Source organism: Podarcis bocagei (assembly GCF_964188305.1).
Source record: "Podarcis bocagei genome assembly, chromosome: 4".
NCBI lineage: Eukaryota > Metazoa > Chordata > Lepidosauria > Squamata > Lacertidae > Podarcis > Podarcis bocagei.
The window spans coordinates 37,175,925-37,203,896 of NC_138128.1; the positions used below are offsets into that span (position 1 = coordinate 37,175,925).

General features: G+C 40.0%; 1 protein-coding gene and 1 long non-coding RNA gene across 2 annotated transcripts in view; one reads left to right on the forward strand and one right to left on the reverse strand.

The window, feature by feature from the left end:
- GPC1 (glypican 1) overlaps window positions 1–27,972 on the forward strand; it is a 200,885-nt gene that overhangs the window by 122,072 nt on the left and 50,841 nt on the right. The window lies entirely within an intron of this gene.
- LOC308586333 lies at window positions 1,051–27,203 on the reverse strand. The gene is made up of 3 exons (XR_014007822.1): window positions 27,127–27,203; window positions 26,884–26,937; window positions 1,051–2,461 (listed from the first exon to the last, which is right to left on the reverse strand). It is a non-coding gene; the product is annotated as an uncharacterized lncRNA (long non-coding RNA).

Sequence of the window (27,972 nt, forward strand, 5' to 3'; positions counted from 1 at the left end):
AGTATTCTGGGGTGTTAGGTTTGTTGCCAAACTCTGTTGGTATTGTTTTCCTATCACAATCCATCTTCGTTGTTATTGGGATCATCATAATCTTCTCCAGTGTATTGTTTCTGGAGCCAGGGATTACGTTTAGTCCACCCAATTGTTTGAAATTGCTATTTTTGCTTGCTGTTTTTTCCCATCACAGCCCTACATTCTCCATCTTATTTTACACATAATAGGCATTTTTTTCTATTCCTCTGGTTTAATGAAAGACCATGAAGCTTACTAGGTATATCGTGCAGGTCAATTGCACTTTGCTTAATTCACGCCGCAAGGTTGTTGTGAAGATAACATATGGAAGATCTTTGTATGCTACCCTGAGTTCCTTGGAGGATAATTAATATGTCTAAAAGTTTACATGTAATTGCTGTTTATATTTCTAGAGACAGTGCTAAACGGCATGGTGATAAAATTGTTTTACTTGCAATTATTTATAGTTAATGATATTTTTAATTACAGAAAAATCAAAGTACAAAATACAATATTAAATTCTCATTTAAAAGTAGCTTCATTGTAATACTTACAATAAATCTTTTTAAAAGATTTGTTAAGTCAGAAGATTAATGTGCCTTATTTCCCCAAGAATTTGGAATGATTTTCATTTGTGTGAAGGACAGATTAAAGACTTATACACGAACAAAAGAAAATCTGAGTTTGAGATGCTTGAGGAATTCTTTCATTGGCTGGAGGATGCCTTATATGCTACATCCCTATCCAACCTATCTTTTTGTTTGTTCTTTTCTCTGTTTATATTGATAGTTTAGTTGTCATTGGAGAGGTTTCTGTAAATTACAAATAAAAGTAGCATAATACAGAAAGAAGATGCACTGTTCATCTGATATATTATGAATGTGAAAGCCTTTTCTTCGAGTATGTGTGTGTGTGTGTGTGTGTGTGAGAGAGAGAGAGAGAGAGAGAGAGAGAGAGAAAGTGAATGTGAAAAAATGATGAAATATGACAAAATATTTTTGGTAATTGAAGAGCAGCTATAGTTTTGAAAAACAGTCCACTCACCCCTCCCCACTTGTAGCTTGAGACTGTAGCATAGTGCAGGCTACACTGCCATGTGCAAGGAACATACTTTTTTCTTCCTCTCTTCAAGCTTGATGAAATGTTCTGTGGAACCTGAAAGCTTACTTTTGTGCTTTATAGTTAATCTTAATAAATGTATTACATTACTCTCCCTGTTTTGATTTTCTAGCGGACCAGCACACCTGTTTTTGAGAAGAGGGAAATTAAAGAATATTACCATTTCTGAATTATGCTTTGCAGATATTCTCAACCCCAATAATGTGACTGGATGTGTACAAGTTAGGTTCTGATCACACACTGAATTTTAAATGCCTTTGTAAATCTCTCCAAACAAAGTGCTGCCATATATTTGAAGATTATGTCTTCAAGAGAGACTAAATAATGTTTAGCGGAGCTAAATTAACATACTTAAAAATATATCCCGTATAAAATAGCACATCTCTGTACCATAATGTGTTGTGTGCTTTCATAGGCCTTTGAACTTTATCTAATTGTTTTTTGTGGAGTATGCTTTTATAAATAATTTCTGTCATTGCAGACTATATGCTGCTTTCTTTTCTTTGACGACTCTTAAGTACTGTAGTTTCTGTGAGATATGAATGAAAGCATGTTGGATCAGTTCTATGAAAGGTTGTTACATTAAAATGTACTTTGTAAGGTGATAGATACATATTTTGAGCCCCCCCCCCCAAAAAAATTCTTTCTGAAAGACTAAAATCTCCTCAATTTTAGTCTCACAACTTAGTTTCTTAATTTCAGCTACTGAGCTTTAACAAATGATATAGAATTGCAAGCTGTGTGCAGCAGTGTTGCAGGGCAAAAGCTGAACATCTTGCAGGGGGTTTTTTAATAGCTGTAGATTACATTCAAAGTCACATTATTTTCCTGACCACAGGTCATATAACACAAGCAAGTGTACAGATCAAGGATACATTGGGTGGTATAACTTAGTTTGGAGGTTTAGTTATAATTCTATTTCCTCAGGTGCACAGGCCCATACTTTTCCAAGTTATTGGCTTTGGTTTTTTTTAATCCTGATAAGGTGGTATTGAATTTTGACATAGTCTCTGAAGCATCTTTTCTCCTTTGGTTCCAGAGTTTAGTAATACAATGCTGGGGACTAGGTATAAAATCTGAGTTTTAGAAAGGCATCTTGATGTGGGTGTGCAGGGTTTTGATCTCCACAAAGCTCATTTTCAGACACATGCTTCCCAACAAAAGAAGGAATCCAAGGTGCATGTGTGAGTTCACTTGAAGAACAGCTCTGAGAAGGTCAAGAGGCCACACTCTTTCATCGAATTGAGTTTAGAAAAGGTTATATCAGGCAAAGGAGAAGGTGAGGCAGAGTCATAACGGATGAAAATCATAGCCAGGCTGTACCTTTGTGCTGAAAAAAATCAAATTTTGCACCAAGAAATAAGAACAAACATAAGAAGAGCCCTACTGGATCAGACCAAACTCATTCATCATCCCATTTCCCACAGTGGCCAATGAGTTGCCTGTGAGAAGTCCACAAGCAGAACATGAGAGCAATAGACCTCTCCCACTGTTGTTCTCCGGCAATTGGTATTCAGAGGCATGCTGTTCCATTTTCAGCAGGGTTGAAACAGAGTGCTGGACCAGAAGGAGTTCTAGAATGACCCTGCTGACAAGCACCAGAGTTCTGCACCAGAAGGGGCTCTGACACAACCCTACTGGTGTCCCAATTTGGGGGATGAAAATTAAAATAATGCTGACGCTTATTGAGACCTGTGCATGCACTGGACACATTGCTCTTCGCTGCAGATGATGGAGGGCAAATGCACATGCCTGGGCCGACATTTTTAGGAAGGGAGTCTAAAGAGCTGAAGCAAATAATGATGACAAGAGATAGGCCTCATTGATAATTAAAAACCAGCAAATCACTAAGTCCAGATGACATCTTATCTAAGAGTTTGTAAAGAACTCAAATGTGAGATTGCCGATCTTCTGACATGTACCTCACCCCTAAGATCGGCCTCTGTGCCTGAGGATAAGAAAATGGCCAGTTTAACATCAGTCCTGTAAAAGGAATACAGCGGTACCTTGGATTACATACGCTTCAGGTTACATACACTTCAGGTTACAGACTCAGCTAACCCGGAAATAGTACCTCAGGTTAAGAACTTTGCTTCAGGATGAGAACAGAAATCGTGCAGCGGGAGGCCCCATTAGCTAAAGTGGTGCTTCAGGTTAAGAACAGTTTCAGGTTAAGAATGGACCTCCAGAACGAATTAAGTTCTTAACCCGAGGTACAGCTGTACAGGTTGAATGCAAAAAATTACAAGCCATTTCACTTACCATCTGTTCCCGATAAAATAGTTATAACCATTATTAAAGATTAAATGAACAAGCATATAGAAGGACAAATCGTCCTCAGGAAGAATCAGCATTGGTAAATCCTGTCTGTGAAATCTTTTAGAGCCAACAAGCATGTGGATAAGGGTGATCCAGTAGACATGGTATACTTAAACTTTGAAAAAGCTGTGTACTGTACAGTGTCCGGGTTGCTTATGCATCAGCCAAAGAACTGGAAGCAAAGGGTAGGAATAAATTGATGGTTCTCACAGTGGAGGAATGTAAGAAGTGGGGTCCCCTAGAAGTCAGAATTGAAACCAGCACTTTTAAACTTGCTTATAAATGCTCTGGATTTGGGGGTAAACAGTGAGGTGAGCAAGTTTGCAAAAGATACCAAAGCATTCATGTGGAGAATATGGATAGAGAGAAGTTCCTCCCCCCGCCCCACTTCATAATACTGGAACATGGAGTCATCTGATAAAGCTGAAGTGTGGGAAATTGAGGACAAAGGGGAGTTATTTTTCACACAGCAAATAGTTGAGCTGTAGAATTTGCTTCCATGGGATGTGGGCATGACCACCAACTTAGATGGCTTTGAAAGAGGATTTAACAAATTCATGGATGATAGGACTATCAGAGGCTACTAGTCACATTGCCTCTATATTTGCTTCTGGGAAACAGGATGTTGGATAAATTTGGCCTTTTGTTCTGTTCAAGCAAGGCTCTTCTTACATTCTGGCCAGCCACTGATCTTTCCAGAATTTCTCTCGGGAGCCTGGGATCCCTCAACCCCCAGATATTAATGTTTTCCCACATCTGCCTTTAACACTGATGTATGTAATGGGAAAGCAGTGGTTTGGGGAAAGTGAACAATGCAGACATTGGTCTGTTTCACAAGAGTCACTGAACTGCCTGGGAACTACCTTAGAAAAAGCAGAGAACCTGTTAAATGTCTCCGTTTGAACTGCTTACCACCAAGAATTATCTCCAGAACATAACATTTTTATGTAAACTGACCCACTGTGTTGTAAGGCAACAGAGTTACTCCTGATGAATCTCTGACTTCGAGAGAAGCTGAAAATTATTACTTTTCAAATGAAAGACTTGTAATGGCTCTAAATAGAGCTGGCCAGTATATTTGCTGTAACCTCCTTGGTCTAATTGTTAGTTGTTGCTTTAGAGCTGCCTCTGGGTTTTAATTTGTGCTGTGTATGAATACTGCCCCTTTACTGTAAAAACCACATGCCTCTTGCTGCAGATAACTTTCCTAGACCTTATCAAAGTTCTAAGAATGTTCTCATTCCCCACCCCACCCTTTCGCTTTGGACCCACCCATCTCTGAGGTTCCTTGCTCCCTACTGACCATAATGTTTCACTCTTAGAATGCCACACAATAGAAGCTCACTATTTCAGTGGTCATTTGTAATGGAATCTATTTTTATTCTTTCATATGATGTCTTACATGTTTGGTGATACTTTAGATGATGAGAGAGAGAGAGAGAGAGGGAAGCCTTGTTTTAGAAACCCATTTAATTTCATATATTTAGGCCTCCACTTTAAGTTACCTCCTTCCTCACCCACCCCCTTTTTAATAGCTTGGGCAGCATAACTAAATCCATGGTTCTTGGAATTAATGGAACTTTCCTTTTTTATATATATATAAATGTTGTGGTAGTTGGTCTAATTTGTTTGCTTAAAACCAACAGCCTTCATAAAGAGGATACATAAAAAATCATAAGGATGAAACATCTCATCCAAATATAATTTCTCTTTGTAGCATAACACCATGTTCTGCAGCATATATATCTCATTTGTCTATGTGTGCGTGCCATGAGCACAGACAAGCTTATACATAACAAGCTTGTTGGTCTCATAAAAGAGAACCACTTTAGTCAGAATAATTATTTTCAGCAAACCTTCCAAGAATTCCAGCTGAAAATCTAGGCACTCCCAACAAAGCTGTATAACACAGTGCCTTCTGGGAACCACACATGCATCTATTTACGTATTTCCCTTTCAGATAAACTGTGGTCATAGCCTGGAACTGGAGGGCTGTAGAAGTCTTCCTCAGCTGGTAGAATATTGTATTAGAAAGATAAATTTCCGAGTATTTCAAGAAGTAAAACTAGCATATTAAAATTGCACCTATTCATCAACCAGTTCTGACCTATAAACTGATTTGTTTCATGGCTGTACAGTATTATAAACAATGGGTAGGATTCATCTTGTCCCAACAGGGCAAGGATTTCCACTTGCGCAGTGGAACACCCCTCTGCTTCTCCTGTGTGTGCCCTGAGGCCTCCCCAGATCTGCTCCAGAGGGTTAGTGCAATCCCTAGAAGAGATTTAGGGAGAGCACGGGTAGGGAAGGAAAGGGTGATAATGTTCCACTGTGGAAACAGAAATCTTTTCACTGATAGAACAAGAGATTTAGTGCCGCATTGCATTACATCTGATGCTGCTCAGCTCATCATTTGACATCATTTTTTCACAGTTCTTGTTTCAGTTATTTTGGTTTTGGCACTGAGACAGCTTTGGTTGTCTTTTTTCTATAGAAAGCGGGGGGGGGGGGCATGTTCCAATCTTGACCATGCTGCTCATTCAGAAGGCTTGAAGTTGGTGTCCATCACATGATGGGCTTGGCCTTAAGCCTTACTTTCTTCGTGGATTGGCTGTGTGATTGAATTTCCCTCAAGGAACTCTGTCATGCAGCCAGCCCAGCCATGTCTCACGCTGCCCCACACCTGACGTCACGTGGACTCATGCTGAGCCAGTTATGGCCTGTGTGCAAGTCCCACCCATGCCTTATAGGATGCAAAGGGTGCTGAGGTCATTCCATCAGCTATAAAGGGTCAGTAAACTGTAATGAAAAAATATATACTTGTTAATATCACTCTTGTAAAAGGTCTGTTGAAAGGGTGGTTCTTACAGAGATGTGAGTATTTGTTTGAGAGTGATAGCTCTCAGAGTAAAGAAATATTGAACTTTTAGGATCTGCAGTCACCTTAGCCATGGTTTCTGAAACAAGAATAGCAGTGAAGTTTCAGGGGGAACAGTGGGATTCCAGTCAGGAATTTTCCAAACTGCTCACTGGAAATACCACATCTTATGAAAATGTACCAGCATGAAAAAATGTAGTAAAACCATTTTGTAATATTTTACAATAGTGACCCTTCAGAAGTCTACTCTGCATTGCACAACTGGGTGTTTTCCTTGTTCTTATTAATAGAAAGGAGGAGAAATATTAAATTCCTTTGAAAACTGAAAGTTTAGATTTCTTATACTTTCACTAATAAATTCAAGATGTTCGTATTAGTAGGATTTGGTGTTATTCTGGTTTATGAGTTCCAAGCAATTTAACCTGTAATTCCCTAGTGATAATTTCAGAGGTCACTAAATTATGCTGGTATACTTTTATATAATTATATTTTTTATTACTTCTCAGAACTCATATTTAGCCCTCCCCAGAGCCCACCCATGTTCTGAAGGTGTGGAAGCCTTTAGTTTGCTCCCTTTGAGAGTGTGTAACATCTGTAAATTGTAGTCTAATTATACATAAATCAAGTATATATAGCTCAGATTGCCCATATACCCAACATTTTACAACACTGCTACATGAATGAAAGTCGGTAGCTCAGTCAAGGTGTGACTTGCTTTTGTGCTGCAATGCCCCATTTTCTGGGATCCAAAGTACCACACATACAATGTTACACTTGTGCACAAGAGCTTTCTGAGTCCCATTCTGGTAGCAACCCCCTGCACTCCCGCAAAAGACCACAACTAAAGGAAGGGGCCTTCAAGAGTGGCAGTCTACGAAACAACCAGAAGGACTGTGTACACATCATCTTCAGGCAAAAGTACACATTGAAGGGGAGGAACTGAATCTTGTCTAATATGTAGTATTATTGGCAAATAAGGCTTTCATGTGATCTGTGGGAGACTGTCAACCTATAGATATCAAGAAAGGCATCAAGCATTGTTTGTTTGCATTTTATATCTGCATCAGGCATCTACATAAACTTTTTGGTTTAAGGGACGCACCACAAGACTCACATTAGCATAGTTAATGAAAGGTTTTCACAGAATTGTAGAGACTACATTCTGTTCTTTTAATGCCAATGATACAGCAGATAATAATGAAAAGTCATATCTGTAAGAACTTGCAATTTGTACATAATGTGCTGTAACCTAGTGAACAATTAATTCTAGAACAGAAGTTCAACAGAAGTTTTTAAGCAGCCCTGATTTGCCCTGGAAGATGCTCCAATTCAGCTTCTTTTCTTGAAAAACCAGAACACTTATAATTTTCCAAATCGTGGTGGGTGGGTGATGCCACACTGTGGGTTTTGTATAACCAAACCAGCAGACGTCACCTAGTAACATGAATCATGATGATACCATAGTGTGCACAAGAGGCTGGGACAAAAACAGTCACTCAACTCACATAAACAGATGACCTTTCTGGGTCATTTTCCTGACATGCAGAATGGTGTCATTGTGATGCATGTTAAGTTTAGGATTGAATCAATGGCCTCATGGGTCAGAAGGAAGCTACTCACTCAGAATATATAGTGATATAATTTTTATTTTATGTTTTTGGTGGTTGGTGGTATGTGTTAGAAGAATTGCTCAGATTATTCGGAATATAAAAACTTAATTAAATGCACAAATAAAATTATCAGCATACTGACATTAAGATCAAAAGTTGTGTCCAACACCCCAGCATTCTAGACTAGCAAGTCATCCAAGTGATTTATGTTTGGATATGACAAATACTTTAACAGGGTCTAATAAAAACTCATGTTTTGTTCAGAACTAAGCCCTGTTTGTCTTAACTTTTTTAAAAGGTCATTTCCTTCAAGCATGGAAAAGAGTTATGTTGTTTTCTCTACTTAGTTTTGACTCAGCAGTAAGAATCTTACCTTCTTGATCTTTTAATCCAAACTCACTGCTTTGCATCAGCATAGGAATGAAGATGAAGCTGAAAACTCATAATCTTGCAAATCATAGTGGTTGGTTGGTACCACACCTTAAGCTTTGTAAAATCCTGCACAGTTCAAAAGCTGCACAGTTCAAACATATATACTTAGACCTTAAATAGCATTAGGTTGCTTTTGTTTTATTACCCTGGAGGAAATCATACACACACATTCCAGAAAATACAGAAACATTAATTGCATCTGTCGTTTTGCGTAAGTTTCATTTAATATGGAAGGGAGGAGTGTAGGATGCAGTCTGCTAAAGTACACCATAAAACAGTTTGACTAGTGGAGGAGATCATGACAAATATTTAATATATAAACATTGATTTTTATATTTGTTGGAAGGTCATTTGAAAGCAGCATGATTTGTTTCAGTAAACATATTTCTACATAACACCTCTCACAGCTGTTAACATCCAGCTGTTTCTAGAATGTGATATTCCTTGTTCTATGCTGTGACTTTTGAGGATAAATTATGACATATTTTCCAGACAGCTAATTAAGAATAAATAGGCTTGTGCTGACCAGTTATGTGTTCTTCACTGCTGAGAGCTATACATAACTGCAGCCAAATTAAGTATCATACAAGCCAGTCCTACCATCATAGATTACCCATTTAGTCTTACTTGGATTAGGCAGCACTCAGCAGGGCTGTTGCTTGTTCTTATACAAGGAACCCACCCATGGCTGGAATGGTGAGAGACTTTGCCAATGGAATCCATCCCAGAAAAAAAGAACGAGGAGGAATAACAAAGGAACTATAAGTCTGTGCATAATCTTGAATTTTCTCAACACTCCCAAATAAGAGCTTATTGTAACATAGCAAAGTGCATTCTCATGCCATAAAAAAACATAGGAAGACAGGCCTGCTGGAATGGACCCAAAGGCTTTTCTAATCTTGTTTCCCACAGTGGCCAACCAGATGCTTATGTGAAGCTCACACGTAGGACGTGACTACAGTAGTCCTCTCCCATTGCGACTGATAAGCAGAGGCATGCTGCCTCCTATTCTGGAGGTGGTATACAGGAGGTAGTGTATCATAACTAGTAGCTATTGAAAGCTTTATCCCATTTTTAAGCTGACCAAGATGATCAAGGGAAACCAAGCCTTTTGAGAGAGCTGAGTATCTTTAGTCTGGAAAAGAGGCGACTGAGAGGCGATATGATCGCCATCTTCAAATAACACATAGAAGATGGAGAAAGCTTGTTTTTCTCCTGCTCCGAAGGGTAGGACCCAAACCAGTGGCTTCATGTTAAAAGAAAGGAGATTCCCACTAAACATCAGGAAGAACTTTCTGACAGTAAGAGCCTTTTTGACAGTAGAAAGACGCTCCACTGGTAGGTGGTAGAGTCACCTTCCTTGGACATTTTTAAGCAGAGGCTGGATGGCCATCTGTCATGGATGCTTTAGTTGAGATTGCTGCATTGGAGGCAGTTGGACTAGATGACCCTCAGGGTCCCTTCCAACCCCACAATTCAACTCTGAATATGACGTACATTGGATTTTTGTGTAATGTGATATGAAGCAAGTAGTTAAGGCTATAAAATGCTTGGTGAATTAAAAATGTTGTATAATTGACCAATGCCTGCTGTAACTCTGGTGCGGAGGAAGTGAAACAAGCCACAGAAAAATTGGATGACACCTTTAATTCCTAGTCTGATGCATGTTTTTGCTCTCAGTTGGATGTTGGCAGTGTTCGTATAAAACCACAGTCAGCAGATTGCAAACACAACAGAGCAGCTTTCACTGAGATGGAAACACTCTTTAAGGCCAGGTCTTAAAACAAGACCACACACATGCTGATTGCTTTGGGTGCGGTGAATTTATTTTGATGTTAAAATGTCACCAAACATTTTGAAATTATCTAATATCATTTTGTTGATTCCCATAGTCATAATGAGTCATACCTATAATGTTCTTTTCCTGATAGTTCCTTCGTGAAATAAAAAGAAAGGGGTCTGTGCACCCAGTTAAGCACAACTGAGCACACTTTGTTTGCCAATATTCTCACCATGACTAATGGGAGAGCAACTGTCATTAATCCGAGATGAACTCTGGTTGAGCATTCTCACCAGAATGTAATTCTTGAATGCACCCTTATACCAAGCACAACCAAACTGAGTAAAATTGGTTAGTGATTGGAATTTTACATTAGACACAAGGGCAGGGCAATCCTACAAAGGTCTTCCAGTCGACCTTCCTGGGAGCTTAGGATTGCTCTCTGATGATAGGAATTTAAATGCTTTAATAATGCAACCTTTTATTTTTGAAGATCTCAGTTCATTGTTACTAAAAGATTGTGGCCAAAGAATTGACTGGTTAAGTTGTTACATATATGAAATTCAGCATCCTGCCCCATTACTTCTTCACCTGTTCACTGTCACTTTTCAAATAATTTCTCCTTTTTGTGCAATTCTTAAAGGCAAGGGGGGTATCAAAGAATCTGGACTGAGCAACCAGGTTCCTAGTCCACAGCTCCCAAGCCTGTTCCTCAGGACTCTTGTCTCTTCCACCTGCCCTTCATGTGAATTTCTGAATTGCACAGCACTGTCTGTCTTGCCCATTTGGGCTCTTTGCCCTTCATGTTGCCTGCTTTCTAGGGTTTTTTCCCCTAGTTAGCATTCCTTCTTAGCCTTCTTCATGCATGAACTCCATCCTTAGGGCCTGTGTTAGGTGTGAACAAGCCACCCACCACCACTGCAAAGACTGTGGGTTTATTGCTGCTGACAGCTTTGTTCCCTGAGCAGTTGGTATCTTTATGAACCTTCTGTGAAATCACACCAAGTCAACCAATTAGTGTTGGAAACTTTACTACCACAAGAACAATACTGTATAGAATTGGATAGGCAGCATCTACTCATTAGTTAACTGGAAAAGGGGTCTTTTTCTTTCATCATTGTAGAGTACTGGTATATACATAGAAATGACTACAGTCGCTTTTTGGGGGAAACATTATTGATCTTTTCGTAGAAGTACATTAGAAGATTCCACTGTGAATACCACAGAACTTTGGGATGCTAGTGGCCTGGGGAACTATGAAATCTATTAATATAACTAATGAATAGGAACTATGTAATGTCAAGATTATCCTGTTTTGCTTTCTCCTCAATGACTCGCCGATATTGGGTCAAATGTTCAGGTAATACTATGTCCTCCCCCAACTGTATCATCCCTCCTTTGTGGGCACAGGGGACCCTTCCAATGACTAGCTTTTTTCAGCCGTGTTGCGCCTGCTGAATAGAATTTTTGGCTTATTTTTCTGTAAACTGCAGACTTTCATGCCATATGCAGTGGTACCTCAGGTTAAGAACTTAATTCATTCTGGAGGTCCGTTCTTAACCTGAGGTACCACTTTAGCTAATGGGGCTTCCCACTGCTACGCTGCTGCCACACAATTTCTGTTCTCATCCTGAAGCAAAGTTCTTAACCCGAGGTACTATTTCTGGGTTAGCGGAGTCTGTAACCTGAAGTATCTGTAACCCGAGGTACCACTGTACTACATTGCTTTTGAATCACATTTCCATTTTGAAAGCAGTTTGCCATTTCATGGTGAGCAACTGCTGTTCAAGAATATCCAATCAAATACTTCTTTCCTGCTTATTTATTACATTTGTAGCCTGCCTTTTCACCAAAAGGAGCTCAAGGCAGCCAACAACAACCAGTGAAAAAACAATAATATAAAAATTTAAAAATAAAATAAAAAACAAGTAAAACATTCATATAAATAAATAAAAGCAACTAGTTAAAAGCAGTCGTGACATATTTAGAGATCAACTTAAGACAGAAAGGCCTGACTAAATTTTTAAAAAAAAATTCTCTTGGCTACCCTAGGCATATTTATTCGGGAGTAAAACATACTGAATACATTGGAACTTTCTCTAAGGATAGACTGTTTAGGCTGCACAGCTCCCTTTGGTTTGATTAGTTTCACAGTCTTTCAGTCTTGATCTAAGTCTACAGCAGCATAAGAAATGCTGACTAAATCCTACCTGTTCTGTGATTGCTGAATGGTGAGAGAGAGCTGGTATAGATTTGTAAAAACAAAAACAAATGGCGCATGCTCCTCAGTTAAGAGGTGTGCTTATGTGATCATTTGGAACAAGGATGCTTTAGAGAGCAGAGGTATTGATAAGTTCTTTTTCAGTGCAGTTTTTCACAGGGCTCCTTCAACTTCCTGCTTTTATCACTTCATATTTAGACACATTCATCGTCATGGGAGAGTCCTTTTTGGAACTTGGAAGAAGGGCTTTCGGCAGCTTTGTGTGGGAAAAGATTGGAATGAGAAAATATGCTTCCAGTTTTTGTAAGCGGTGTTCTTCATGCGAAAAAATGTTGCTAGTAAAATATTGTCTGCTTCCTCCCTCCCTCTTTTTGAATGCATTCCAGAATATCCCATTGTACTAGAGAAATATCATATTCTCCCTTTGAGCAAACCAATATTGGCCGGATTAGCAGCTGAAGAGAGCAGTTTATTAAATGGATTCCTGAGACTATCCCACCCCAGCTGTATTGACAAGAAATTATGACTTGGGTTTAAACAACACGCCTTTGTTTTCTGAGCATGATCTATAGCTACCATTGAAAATAACCAAGTGATATCATATTGTCGAGCAAAATTCCCTTAGCAACTGATTCAATATTTATGGGAATAGGAGGCCAAACGAGGAAAGCCAAACTTGCTGCCGCTGCATCAACTTTGTTACCATACACTCATTTGGCTTGGGCTTATTTTGTGCATGAATTGCTGTAAAAGCTTTCACCATTCATGAGTTATTACTTTGTGCTGCTTGTAAAAGAGCAACTTATCCCATTTTCACTTAACAGGCCTTCATAGGGCTGTAGCTTGTCTGAGAAGATAAAGCACTTATGTTTGAAAGAGAAGGTACTTCAGGGGAAAGCATTCCATGTGGGTTTGGTGTACCTCCAATCACAATCATTTCCTTTATAGGATAAGGAGAAAATAAAGCTCCAAAATATGATTGTAAAGCAATATTTGGACTCTGTTAGTTGAAAATTAAAGTTGGTTAATTTACATTATCCTCTCTCTCGCTTTGTTTCCTGATTATTCTAGTAATTATTTGTGTTAATTGGGAGAGATTGCATTGCTGTATAACAAAATTGTCATCTTGTGGTTCACCTGACCGTTCCTGTATTCTGATATTCTTTTTCATCAACCAGTGGGGAGTTAAAGGCATTATTCAAAACCCTGCTATTTCCTTGACAGTGGAGGTTTGTGCCTAACAACTGCATGACATGGGGAGAAATTCAATAGGGAAAAATTCACCCCTTACCACAGAGCTGCAATGATGTGAAAGAAGCACCTTCTGCACCACTTGAATTTCTTTCTACATTTCAGTTGTTAAAGGTTGTGGGACCACAGTCTGGAAAGGAGTTGGCAACCCTAATTTGATGGCTAAGCAGAGGGCTAGAGTAAATAGACGACCATTCAGGCCCCTAGCAGCTATACTGTTTCATATTTCTGTCAACAGTGTCTGGATGGTAATAGCTAGCATTATGGACAATCACAAGTAAAGCAATTACAGTCTGTGCTGTATGTATTTGAAAAGGCACAATCTACCAGGATGTAGTTCCCATTCCTATCATTCCAGTGGAGCGTCTTCAGTAGGACTCCCTATAGATCATACCCGTAATCTATCTATTTCCAATAATACTATACAATTATAGAGGAAGTATATTATGATGTGGCTTCCCTTTAAGAAAATACTTGTTTGTTTCTTTTTAAAAAGGGCACCTCCCTCTGAAATGGGATATAAATGACCAGCTTCAAAGCCAGAAAAAAATAGTGATTTTCACATACTGACATTTCAGCTTTAGAAACCAGTGTTTTTATTGTATTTTTTTCATAATTTCTGCCTTGTCTATTTTGTGTAAAACTATAAGCATTGCAAAAGTTCCGCAAAAGTCTCTAATGTTTTGGTAACTCTTCTCTTGTGCAGCGATTATGTGTTAAAGGATGTTTGGATTGTTATACTTGTATAGAAAAATTGCTGCAATCATCCACTTGTGGTGGCATGGTGTCAATAACCGGTGTTTATAGCTTGGGAAAACCAGAGTCAAATAAAGTTCTTTGGGCCCTGAGCCAGTAGGGATTAAGACACTTGATCCTTTGTGCCACCCTAGGATTTCTAAAGCCACTTGCCTTAATCTGCTGCATTGGAAAGCAAACATGTAGCATCAAGAAACAAGGTGGCGACAAACATTACTAGACTTTGTCAAGTTATCATCCAGATAAAAGGATGCGATGCCACTTCTTTCACCACATACAGACCTCCGCTGAAATTCAGAGAAGAGATGGCACAATGAATTGAGCACCTTAATCACTTCTAGCTCAGACAGCGGAGAAAATATATTGTTGCTTTCCATTTCTCCTAGGAGTGAGAGATCTAAGAATGGGACTACTGGTTTAGTTACACACACACACACACACACACACACACACACACACACCAACACAAACAAAGCATTTTTGAAGCAGACATCCTTGAAGTTGGCAGCATAGGTGCTAATCCTGCATCAGATCTAGTTCACACATTTTTTAACAGGCACATTAATTTTGAAATTGGATTTTTGCACATAACATCCTTGTGTTTGGAAATGGTTTTGTTCTCTGCTGCAGGTTATTGAGAGAATTTTGTATTTATATTTTGCACAAGTCAACTAATTATTTGCAGAACTTCTGGATTCTTCCTCAGGCAGCTGTTGTCTGTTAAGGTATAGCCTCCTGGGGTGTACAGCGTTGCCCAGAATACAGTGCACAGAGATGGCTCATCGTCCTTTGGGACAAGACAGCACAGTGTCTTTGATGCTTAGTAGAGCTGTACTGTTTTGTAACTGCCTAAGGACATGGCTCAAAGACTACCACTTCTGTTGCCTTGTTTTGTATAGCTATCTGTAGTCATGAACACAGATGGAATAAAAACCTTGCAATTTCCTGTTGCAAACCCGCTAAAGAATAGAGCTTCTTGCAAAATGCCTGGTGATGTTTACACACACTGAGTGCATGAGGTGTTCCTTTATTACCAAGAAGTGTATGGAATAAGAAACCAAAGGAAAATTTCCCAAGCAATGGCTAATAAACCATGAATCGTCTATAGGAACAAAATTTATCCTGTCAAATAAATCCTTAATTACAATAGCTTCCATCCATATGTCACTTTAATTCATCTCACAACGTGAAAACGTCCCCATCTTTATAGTACAGCTTTCCTCATCAGATTGAGGGAATGATCTAAATGAGTATTCTCTATCTTGTTTACTAAATTTGTCCCAATAAGTACAAATACTGCATAGTCAATTACTTTATTCCAAGCACTTCTTCAATTACAGTAGGTCAGGGGTTGCCATCCTGGCACCCAGAAGGTTCCATGAAGGCATCCAGTGGACAGGTGTTCCAGCATAAGGTTGTCAGGGCTAATTTTGTGCTATGCCATGCTCCATGACAGTCATTTAATGTTATGCCACACCTCTTTAATGGCAGCCATTTTGTGACTGGTGCCCTCAGCACTCTTTCAGAACTTGAAATGTGTTTTTGAGGCTCCTTAGTATGAGGGACCAAACACTGACATTCTGTTGTGATTCAGATTTTATTTCCAGGACTGTCAAACACACTTCATGGGTATATGTCCAGAATCCTTTGTGGATTCTGCTTCTTTTTTCAACAAGACTGGGAGACATCCATCAAACACAGAGGAGACCCATTGATTTCAGAAGGTCTATTTTGAGTATGACTAACATTGGACAGCACACACGGTTGAATTTAACTAAGTCCTGCTCATAGTAGATCCATTGAAATGAGTGAACCTAAGTTAGTCATGTCCATTAACTTCACTGAGTTGGCTCTGTGTAGCACTAGTGTTGAATGTTTTTACCTGTTGCACACAAGCAAAGTTTGGAGTGGGTAGCTTTGAAAGATGTGGGGAACCAAGAGCCTTTATATAGTGTGCAGATATCAATAGCATGGTGTGATTCAGTTGTAAACAAAAATGTAATTATTAGATCCATGCAAGTATATGAAGCTGCAGAATTACAGTGGCAAAGACGAGGTTTTTGTTGCTGTTCTTGAACAAGTTAAGTTTCCCGATTTTCCCACAGCATCCTCCAGACTTTAATTAAGGTTATTCTATCTAATCCACTTTCTCTTGCAATTACACATTTTCTTTCCATGACTCATATTCTGAATATGACCTTTGGCATGCAACAGTGCAAGTATCAGATAATCTCCCTAGAAAGAATGTTCTGCCCATCTGCATGTCATTTCAGTAATACAGGGGGGCTGTTTTATTGTCCATTAGCAATCAATTAATGATGTATGTCCTGAACTAAGGTACAATGTACTAGTGGTTCTCAGGGAATTTTTTTTAAGAGAGGGAGAAAGATGTTCATGCATAGATATAATCATCATTGCTCCCATTTTGAAGATCAGGGTCCAAAATCTAATAACACTGAAGACCACAGTCTTAGACAAGATACTGTATATTATTATTCCTCTGTTCCTCTGTATTTTTTTCTATCTGTGCTGAACTTGCCTATAAAATTGAACTTGCGTACACGAGTCAAATAAAGCAGGCTGTAAGTGCAAGATGGAAATAATCCCTACTCCAATATTTACTTAAATTTTGCTTTGAGTAAAAGATGTCTCATCATCTCCAGCAAGTTTTAACAGTGGTCATGGATGATGTTTGGCAACATCTGAAGGTCCCAGTGTTCCCCATACCTCATGTGAACAGTGCCTAAGGCTGTAATCCTATACACATTTTTCTGACAGTAAGCCCCATTGCATTCTGTGGGATTTACTTCTGAGTAGACATGTGTAGGGTTGCTCTGGAAATCCCATTGTAATCAGCCACATTTAGTTCTAAGTAAATGCAGCTATCCTCACAAAGGCAGCTTTCAACAACCTCAAGAGTTGGAGAGGCAGTCATAAGGACATGGGGACAACAGCATTTCACATTGTCATCAAAGACCACAGAAGGCGGCTTAATGAAAGTAAAAATTACAAATCCTGGTTCTGAGTGTGGCAGCATTGCTTTGGCCAGATTCCAGGTTTCCTGTTGGCAGGCCACTGTATCATTCCTACTTAAGAAATTTATTTCTATGCTCTGGACTGTTAGACACCATCTTTGGGGTGTGGTAGGTGAGGGTGAATTGAATTCATGTTCATAAATTTTTCCAAGCCTTTCACAGATGGAGTGTAATTCTTCGCCCTCCTTTGCCTAGCATTGCCAGTTGGCATGTCTCTTAGATTATTCATTGTCAGTGCATTTGGTAAATCCTCCTCAGCAGGTGTTGAACATTAATATAAGCCAAAGGTATCTGAAGAGAGTTCCAAGCTCCCCCGCTGGTCTTTTCATCAATTTTCTGTGTCCCGGGTCACTTAGTATCACTATACGTGTTTGCAATTTTAATGAAGTTTCTAAAGTAATGCACATAGAATCCTAATGCACACACATTCAGAGGCATGCTGAAATTGCTACATCTTGCTATCCAAGATGTTTGAGTATACAGAAATATTTCTATACTCCCTGTATATGCATGGATCACTGCAAATATATGTATAATATGGGGCAAGTGACTCCTTACATATAGAAATAGCAGGTGAGACGTGTAACAAAATGGTACAGCGTTGAATGTTCTAATCAGCTGTCCATGCCTTCTGTCAGAATACTCCATTTTATAGCAGTGGTTCCCAAACTTTCCTCCCTTCATGGACCATTTGAAATTTGCTGCGGGTCTTGGTGAATCACTTAATTCTTCTTCAGCCCATTGTGGCAATTGTGAAGCACTTGGCTAGATTCTGTATGATTTTTAATTGTATTTTTATTGCTTCTTTGGTTCTTTAAATATTTGTATCCCACAGGGTTCAAATTGTAATGCAATAAAATACAATACAAGAAATAAAAAGAAGCAATAAAAATACAATTAAAAACCAATATGAATATTTAATACAGACATGCCACAAACCACCTGAGTGAAGCTGATGGACTAGTTGTGGTCCATGAACCACAGTTTGGGAATCTCTGTTTTGTACCAAAAGATGTCTCATTGCAAACAGCTGTTTTTCAGAGGGAAGGAACAAAAATTCTTTCATAATATTTTGAACCGCGTTATTGTATTAAAAGGGGCTATTTTTCTGGAGAGTTTATATCAGACTTGCATGGCGAATCAAAATAGCAATTAAGGACTGTGTGTGCTGCTAGTTGATATAAAGCTATATTCAAACATTCCTTCTGTCAGTGGTGGGCCTGAGATCTACTAGGTTGCTGCTTTTTCCCATTTCCTTCAGCCTTACTTTTTAGTCAGGACATGGAGCATTGCATCAGTTAGAAAGCATGCTAAGTCCAATCTCCCAGAACAAACCAGATGACAGGAATATAGCCATATATCTGATTACGCTTTGATTATGGAACTGTCATCAGTTTGGCAGTCTGTGATTTTGCAGATGTAGTTGTAATGACCATGGACAGTCTTGTCTGCAGTGCCAACAGGAGCTGACGGGAGCAGTTCTGGAGAGGCAAAGGGGCGCACACTCTTATTGAAAGATGACACTTTCCCACCCTCCAGCAAAATGAAATATAAATCTGTGCAACCCATAAAGAAAGTGAACAGATTCATTGTGCAGAATTCAGTGTGACTATTCTTAAATTGCTTTAAATGTACCAAAAGCAAATAAAAAAATATGCTATGGAACAGGAAGGCATGCACCAGTAATAGTAGCTATCAGCACTAACACAGTAGAATATAGAAGTGATTCACCCATAAACTCATTTTTGGATATTCCCATACTCAAATGGTTACTTGAAGACAGTAAACGTTAGGGTCAGGTTCCAAAGAGAGGACAATTTTCATGCAGCTGTGCTGGCCTTTCTTCAAATGATGTGCACACTTTTCTTTGAAGGAAAAAGGAGTTTGCGTCCAGTAGAGTGCATCTGCGTAGTTCCCCACCCCCCACCCCCATTTGTACAAGAAAAATAGCAGAAGTCTGTTCCCACAGGCTGAAGGCTTTCCCTGGATCCTAGCGCAGGTATCACATTTTAAATCTTCTTGTAAATACTATAAAGTAGAAGTATAAAGCAGTAGTAGTGTATGTGGCTTTCCTAACTCTACCCCTGCGGGTTGTGTGTTCCCTTGGAGAAGTTGAAAGAATCTTTGTGTGAATAATTGTGTGTGTATAAAATGGCGCACACATGTACACACTTCCCCAGCCTATACTAACAAGTCCTCAGACTATACAGAAAAGGCAAGTTCGTCTAAAGCAGGCTTCTTCAACCTCGGACCTCCAAATGTTTTTGGCCTACAACTCCCATGATCCCTAGCTAGGAGGACCAGTGGTCAGGGATGATGGGAATTGTAGTCTCAAAACATCTGGAGGGCCGAAGTCGAGGAAGCCTGACCTAAAGTAAAGGTGGGGAGATGGTACTTCAGCTGGGCATTCTCTAACAAGTTTGTGCTGTTCAGACTTCCAGTCTGAAGGTTTAATTTGGGTTGAGCATTCCTTCTCTTTCCCTCAAAGGTCCCCTGAGACATTAGATGTTATTCAGTCTAGGGATGTTATTCAGTCTACTTACCATGGAGTAAATTTCATTGAATTCAATTAGGCTAACCTCTGAGTATACATGTGTAAGGGAGTATGCTGTAAGAGAATCAACGTGATTTGTCTTTTAAATGATGTTTCCCTAGTTCCATTGTTTGTATGGTTTGGATTGCCTAGGAAACCATAATAATCTTGTTACAATAAATATTTAATCTCTCTGTGGTGCTAACGTTAGTTCAGAAAGTCAGGCTCAGATGTGCTGGTTGTCACAGTTGGAATATATTAGTTCAGAAATGCTCAGTTTATTGTGAGTGGGTTAGTTCCAGTTCCTTGTAGACAGACCTTACAGGGCCTGATGGAGGTAGGCTTAACACTTGCCTGAATGCTGGGGAGAATGAACACCAAGAAGGACCAGCTGCGCTGGGCAGCTGCAGTCAGTATGCAAAGCTAGATTATTATGATATGAACAGATGGAAGGAGCTTTGAAGAGCTCCAGGTTAGGACCAACACAGTTGCTTGCAAAAGGACCACAACCAAAGAAGCAAGGCCAGCTGTAGCAATCCAGTTGACAGCTGTCTGTCATAATCCCTTTTACTCTTAAAGAACAGACAACTGTGGCTGCATTCCTCTGCATGCTCCAAATTAAGGCTAGGTTGTTTGATCTTTTACCCAGGAATTCGCTATTCATCTGTCATTTAAATTTATTCTGGTCTTAGTGTTTTCTGCAACTGAACAACAGCATTGCAAATTTAACCAAAATGTGATAGTCACCTCCCTGCTTTGATTTTTGCTTTGTTTTATATTCTCTTTTGACATCTGTTTCGTAGTTGCTTATGTCTCCCTGCTTGTTCCAAGTAAGTGTCACAGATCTTGTTGCAAACTGGCCAGATTCAGATAAATATTGGACATGGAAATTAAGACTGCAATCCTGTGTATATATATTTGGGAGTAAGACATATTTTGAACTCCATGGGACTTATTTCTTAGGTGATGTGCATAGGCTGAAGCGGCACAGCTGAAATCCTGCACATGTTTACTTGGAAGTAAGCACGGTGGAACACAGTGGGACTTAATTTATGAGTGGTGCAATTTCTAAGTAATTATCCGAAGCACAGTGCTGCCCAAGATAAAAGCTACCTAGGGCATGATAACACTTTTAAGTCCTATTGATTTAAACTGGAGAGATTTGAAGCATGATCTTAATTCTGTCATTGAAATCAGTGGGCTTCAAAAGTGCTTAATTTTGCTGGAATGTGCCCCTAATGTCTTTCAATGAACTGATTCTATTGGAATAGTAAGCAACTTTCTCAGTTACACAAAACTCCTTCATATAGAATAGCTTAATTTTCAGCTCAAAATTACACATTATGTGGATTCTATTATCCTTTTCTCTACTTATTGGTTAGGGGTTTTTTTTGTTGAGGCAGAGGGAATTTAATCCTGAGCAGTCTGGGACATTTGAGCAGAAGGCTGCAGAGAAAGAGATTGCATTCCCTTTTCGCCTTTTAATGGTTTCCAGTTCAAACCCCACCCCGCCCAAGTTTCTTATTCACTTGTGGGCAGCAAGTGGAAGTCTATGGGATGCCTGTGTCTTCCGCTTATCACTCCCTAGTGAAAAAGCAACTTGCAAAGGGTTCTTTTTAGCTGAAAAACTGACAGAGAAAGGGTTAACCAGTGTTTTCTGTATTAATTCTTAAACATCCACTAAAAGCCTTTCTATGCCTCCAGGCTTATGCAGACCATTAAAGAAAAAAATCTTTTTGCTACAGCTAGTCAGTGATCTGCGATTTTTGCTTTGACATTATTTTTATTGTATTTATATCTGCTATATAGATCTCTGAAATTTTTCTTTTTGAAACGGCAGCATAGAAATATTTTTTAAATTAAATTTAAATAAATACAGCAGTGGTCAATTCTTGTTGAAAGGGCACATTGTTAGGCTATTCAGATAGTGACAACCGTGAAGCTTCCAACATTTGTTTGAACAGTGATCATTGTCTCAGGTAGAAGCCAAAACAACCTATATCTCTGCTTTAATATACTCGATTCATTCCTATGGCTACAATCACCTACTCCCTGCCCTGCACAGTGAATCAATCAGACTATAGTCCCATTGATTTAAGTAAATTGAAATTAGAGCTGAAGCAAAACTTATCAGATAAATTTTTGAGATTGTTTCTCTGAGGAAAAATATCCCCCAGGAAAAGAAGTCCCTGCTCTATGTCTTCCTTGGATATTTTGCTTGTCAGGAATGCATCCTTGAACTGTGGTAATACCTCTTGCTTGTCTGGATGGGACAGGTGTGTGTAGAATCTTCTGAACTTTATGTGGATGTGATGTCTCCTGCTTTACCTGTTGTTACACCCATTTTTGACTCTGACCATGGCATACCCTCAAACACAATGTGGCCCAAATCCGGGGGACCATCTTCTGGGTCAGAAATTTTGTGTGAATCACGTGACCAGCATGAAATTGCGGACCCAGAAAAGTGCTTTGGGGGGCATAGTGCCCCAAAACACACATTTGGGGGCAACACGTGAGATCTGGGCCCAAAATCATGAGATAGCACGGTACCCAAAATGGCTGTCGTGCTCTTGCAGGGAAAACCCCCAAGATGTCCTGTTTTTCTCAGGGCAGTGATGCCACGCCCATCACTGGCATCATGCCCACCCACAAACCCCCACACCAGAAGGTTGTCTATGAGGCAGTGCATCCCTGGGTCAGAAAAAAGGTTCCCACCCCATGCCCTAGAACAGTGGTGAAATGGTTTCTTTCACTCATGCCCCAATTTGCAGCCCACAAATAGGTGGAGAATTTCAAGAGTTTTCCCCACAGCTTTAGTTGGAATACAGCACACAAATGCTCAATTGTGATCATGACCATGAAGTTTTTATGTCTCACTAATTTTCAACAGCACATGACCCATGCTTTTATGTTTTTCTGAATTGCACTTCATATGTTAGTTTCACATGCCAATGGATAATTGATATTTTTGTTACAGTGGTACCTCGGGTTACATATGCTTCAGGTTACATACGCTTCAGGTTACAGACTCCACTAACCCAGAAATATTACCTTGGGTTAAGAACTTTGCTTCAGGATGAGAACAGAAATCACGCAGCAGCGGCACAGCGGCAGCTAAAGTGGTGCTTCAGGTTAAGAACAGTTACAGGTTAAGAACGGACCTCCGGAACGAATTAAGTACTTAACCCGAGGTACCACTGCATTTGAAGAAATAAAATAATATGCCTGTTTACCCTGAAACGCTAAAATGTGGCTTTGACCCTTCTTCATGGGTGATGTGCACTTTGACGGAAAGTTTAGAAAGAAATTGGTGGTTTTATTTTTGAAATGTAAATGCTTACATTGTAAACCATATCAAGAGAGACTCAACTGCTGTCAACAATAGAGAACTCAGCTTTATTCTATAGCTATGGATGACCCATGAGAGCATGCCCAGTATCCAGCTTATTGTTTTCAGAATGCTGATTATGTTTGTAGAATGGGTTTTAGAAAGCTTCACTATGTGCCCAGATCGAACTATTAGTGTGCATGTCACTTTTACAGCATAAACAAAAGCAATTGGTTTCCAGCCCAAGGAGCTTACACTGTCTACAGGTTGACAGTGGAAAATGAACAGAGAGAGGGGAGGGTTGGGAGAAACTGTCGTTTCAAAAAAGGTGAATGTAAGAATATACTTGTACTTTCTTTGCAACTGGGAAAGAAGATTGGGGGTGAGTGAGTCAAGGAAGTACTCGATAAGAAAGCACTGCAAAGACCCCTATGTGGTGGGATGGTTGTTGGAAGACGTGAATGTCGTTACTGTAGAATGAAACATGGACAATACTTCTAAGTGGAATGGAAAAAAGTTTAAAAAGGAAATAATACCTATGCGTTCTATTCCATAGGGTAATGGGAAGTGTTAGCCATCCTGTAAGGTAAATGGTTTCTGTGAGAATTTGCATGAAAAGCATGGAATTGCCCCCACCCAGTCAAAACAACAACATGTGATCCTTACGGGAGTGGATAGCCGCTATCTGACCTCAGCACTTCCCATGCTGAGGAGAATCATAGAGCCTGGACTCGTTTAAAACAAATATAGGGTTGTTTTCTTTTCATTTAGACAGAATAATGTAGAATAAGCTTTTCTCATGTTCTGGGTCTTTTAGGTTTTATTGTCTATTTGTTCTGCACAAATTAATTCAACATGTTTCTGAGCCAGAAGAGGCAACTGAGCTCCACCAAAAGTCAATATCCAATTCAGTAGCAGATTCATCCCCCCTCCCCTTTCCCTCTCCTCCACTAATAAAACATATTAAAGTGCAAGGCAAAGAGCCCCCATAGGGAGAATTTAATCTCTGGCCTCTGGGAGCGAGGTATGGAAAACCTTGGGGCAGACAGCCTTGAAGAAACAATGAGATTACATTATCTCCCACTGCTGCTATTCGCTCTTCCCATTATACTGAGAGCTGGGTTGGAATTCCCCCTCGCCATTTCCTGGAGTAGTGGTTCCATACCATGCCTTGACTATATAAAATGGCTGGGGGTGAGATTAAGGGACATTCTTTTTGCATTTCTCTTCCTCCTTCCAGCTGTTCTTCACATAATCAGAATCATAGAAATTTGGAGCTGGAAGGGTCCACGAAGGACATTTAGGCCAACCCCCTGCAATGCAGGAATCTTTTGCCCAACATGGGGCTCAAGCCCACGACCCTGAGTTTAAGAAACTCCTGCTCTACCAACTGAGCCAGTAAATTGATATATTTTTAAGTGCTGCACTGCCTTAGGGTAATAAATATATTTCAGGGGCATGAGTTTGTTTATTAATACTGCATATTGAATGATATTTATCAAAACTTTCTGCTAAGAAACCTCCCTCCACCAGTCTTCAAAGTTGCTTCCAGACATTAGAAACAACTTAATGGCCAAAGCACTACTTAAAGCTCTTAAGAAACCCCTATAAAATCAACAGAAAGCACACTGTCCAGCAAATGCATGAGAAAAAAACATTGTTTAAGTCTGCTGACTAAGAGACAATAAAGTTAATGCTCCACAGATGTGTCTGGGGAGCATGTTCCACAAACTGGGAGCCACCAGAGGAAATACCTTATACCCCAGTAAACACCTGCCTAACACCTGCCTTCAGGAGTGTGGAACTTCTTGCAACAGAAGGCAATCACCCATAGCTGTGTTCATAACTCCAAAGCAATTCTGTTATTATTGCATCAACATACCACCATAACAATTTTCATGACAAGCCTAGGAAGCTGCCAGAGCCAGACTATTGGTCCATCCAGTTCAATATTGTTGGCATTAACTGGCAGCGGTGTTTTGCATGCAGTCATGCTCTCTACCACTGAGCTATGGACCTTTTGCTTTGCAAGACGTGTCTCATTGTGAATGGTCCCTTGTGAGCCTGTTTAGGGAAGCCCTGTTTAGGGAAGTTTTTAATGACTGATGTTTTCATGTATTTTTAATCTCTGTTGGAAGCCACCCAGAGTATCTGGGGAAACCCAGCCAGGTGGGCGGGTTACAAATTATTATTATTATTATTATTATTATTATTATTATTATCATCATCATCATCATCATCATGTCATATTTCTAGCTGTTCTTACTATTAGTTTCCCACCTTGTCAAAATTAGAAAATGGCAGCAGGTCCCATCCTGTCCCATGCTCCTCCCTGCCTCCCCAGTCACAAGGTAAGTTTGGGAAAGGAGAAAAGAAGTTATCTAGCTGTGAGTTGAGCTAATCACTATGTGGGTCAGATGTCAGAGAGGAGTTTGGTTCTGTACAATATTTTTTCCAAACAGCAGGATTCAGTTAGATCATCCTTGTAGTAAGAGCTTTACCTCTGAGTCAAGGTTCTTCTCCGAATTGCAATAAGGGCTGCAATGATTAATTGGTTTGATTGTTTTTAAGATTTTTAATCAACTAAAATAAGAAGCATTTGTCAAACTGCCTGTGAGGGCTATCACTAATGGTGGCCTCTCTTCTGTGCTGCTTGCCATGTCGTTCTGTTATGGAGTAACACAACAGAAAGCATTTTAACCAAGTCGCTGGCATCACTATGAAAAGGTTTACTTTAAAAAATAATAATACAGTGGACCCTTGAGTTATGTACTGCTCTGGATGCGTAACTTTTGGGTTGCGATCGTGGCAAACCCGAAAGTATATACTTCCAGGCTTTGCCATGCGAGCATGCACAGAAGCATTCTACTTGCCATGTGCGTGCGCAGAAGCGGCACCTCCAGTTACTGACTTTTCAGGTTAAGTACAGACCCCTGGAATGAATTTAATTCGTATCGGGAGGGTCCACTGTAGTTGTCTCAAAAATTTACTATTACTCACAAAAGGTCCTATTTAATTTGGAGCAAAACAGTGTGAGACTGATACCTGGCTGTCATGACATGGGATCCCAGTAAATGCCATGACCTAGGGCAGATGTCAAGCACAGCATGCACCTATGCTCACATCCTCTGTCACTCTGCTTACGCAGTACATGTTTCTGATATCTGAGAGATAAAATCAGGAGTGCCATACCTGCGGGCTGTAATTCAGAAGTGCCATGACTCTGAAGCAATCACATCATGTGCCCAGCTGACCTCAGCCTGCTTAGTGCTTAGTCTACAGAAATGCGTTCTCACCGTCAGAAGCGCAATGTATCCACAGTTGCTTAGCCGCAAGATGTACCCACAGTTGCAACTACAAGGCCAGTTGTGCCTAGCCTGGCCTGAGGTCAAGAAGTAACTGTCCTGTAGCCAAGAAGAGAATACCGGACTTTGTCCATGCACTTTGTCCATGCGCTTTCCTGGCCAAGATCATGTGTTTGTGTGGTTTATGTGTTTGCTACAATTCTATAAATGCTTTGTGCCTGCTTTGTTCAAGGCTCAGTTATTTCCGGAATTATCCTATCGATGCCTTCTAATGCTGCAGCTTAGAAATAAACTTTTTTTTTACCTTTCTACCTGTTGTCCTTTATCATTGGCCGGGACAGCATTTTGGACTTTTGTTCTGGTAAGAAGACAAATGAAGAAATCACATATTGGAAGATGATATAGAAAGACCCCCTAAACCCAACAAATTAATGAATGTCAGAATCTTTTTAATATTTGTGGTATTAAAGGGAAGATTCCAGGGCAGTGGACAAATACAGGCTAAGCTTGCTTTCCAAGCCAGGGCCTCACCTGGGATAGAGCATACCTTCTAACTTTTTCTGATTGAAAACTGGGATGCGCTCTGGGCGAGTCATGTGTCCCGCACTGTGCTCTCTTCCCCCCCTCCCCAAGTGCTTTTTTTGCAGTGAGAGAGCAGCACCCAAAATGGCCGCCAGTATCTCATGCAGAAAAATGGGATGTTCCATTTGTTTTCCAAGGCACTTGGCAGGTATGATAGAGGTGTTAGCATGACAAAAGGAATCCTTGGGCCCAGGCTGACAGAGGTTGCCAAGCTGACGGGGTGTGTGTATGTGAGGCGCCAGAAGAAGGGTGTCTTTAGCAAGGTGTGTTGGAAACAAGACGGGAGATCTGTTTTTGGCAGGCTGGCTGAAGGGAGAATGGGAGAGATGCCTGGGGCTCCAGTGTTGCACTGTTGTGGGGAAGTAGCCCCTCTTGAGATGACTATGCGGTTAAATCTGGACTCCATCCAAACTCAGGTGTAAATGTGATATGAAATGTGAATAAATCCTATTTCTTAAAGCTGCTACATTCTCCACTGTGTCTTGATTCCCAAAGGAACACTGGATTCCTGGGTGAGCGCCTGGAACCCCCTTGGAATCTTGCCTCAGCTCGGCATAGATTGGGGGAGGGGTGCCCAACCTTTGTATCAATATGGAGAATAAATAAGGAAGCCTAAGAGAAATTCCACCAGCCTGTGGCTACATGCCATGATGACTCTGCAGTGCTATAAACTGCTCATTAGGTAAACAAATGTCAGCTAAGCTTCAGTGTAGACCTCCCAGCATAAAAGTACATCTATGTGTAGAAAATATATCTTAAATGAATGTTCATGAGAGATCAGGGAAAAGGTCTTTTCAGCTGTGGTTTCTTG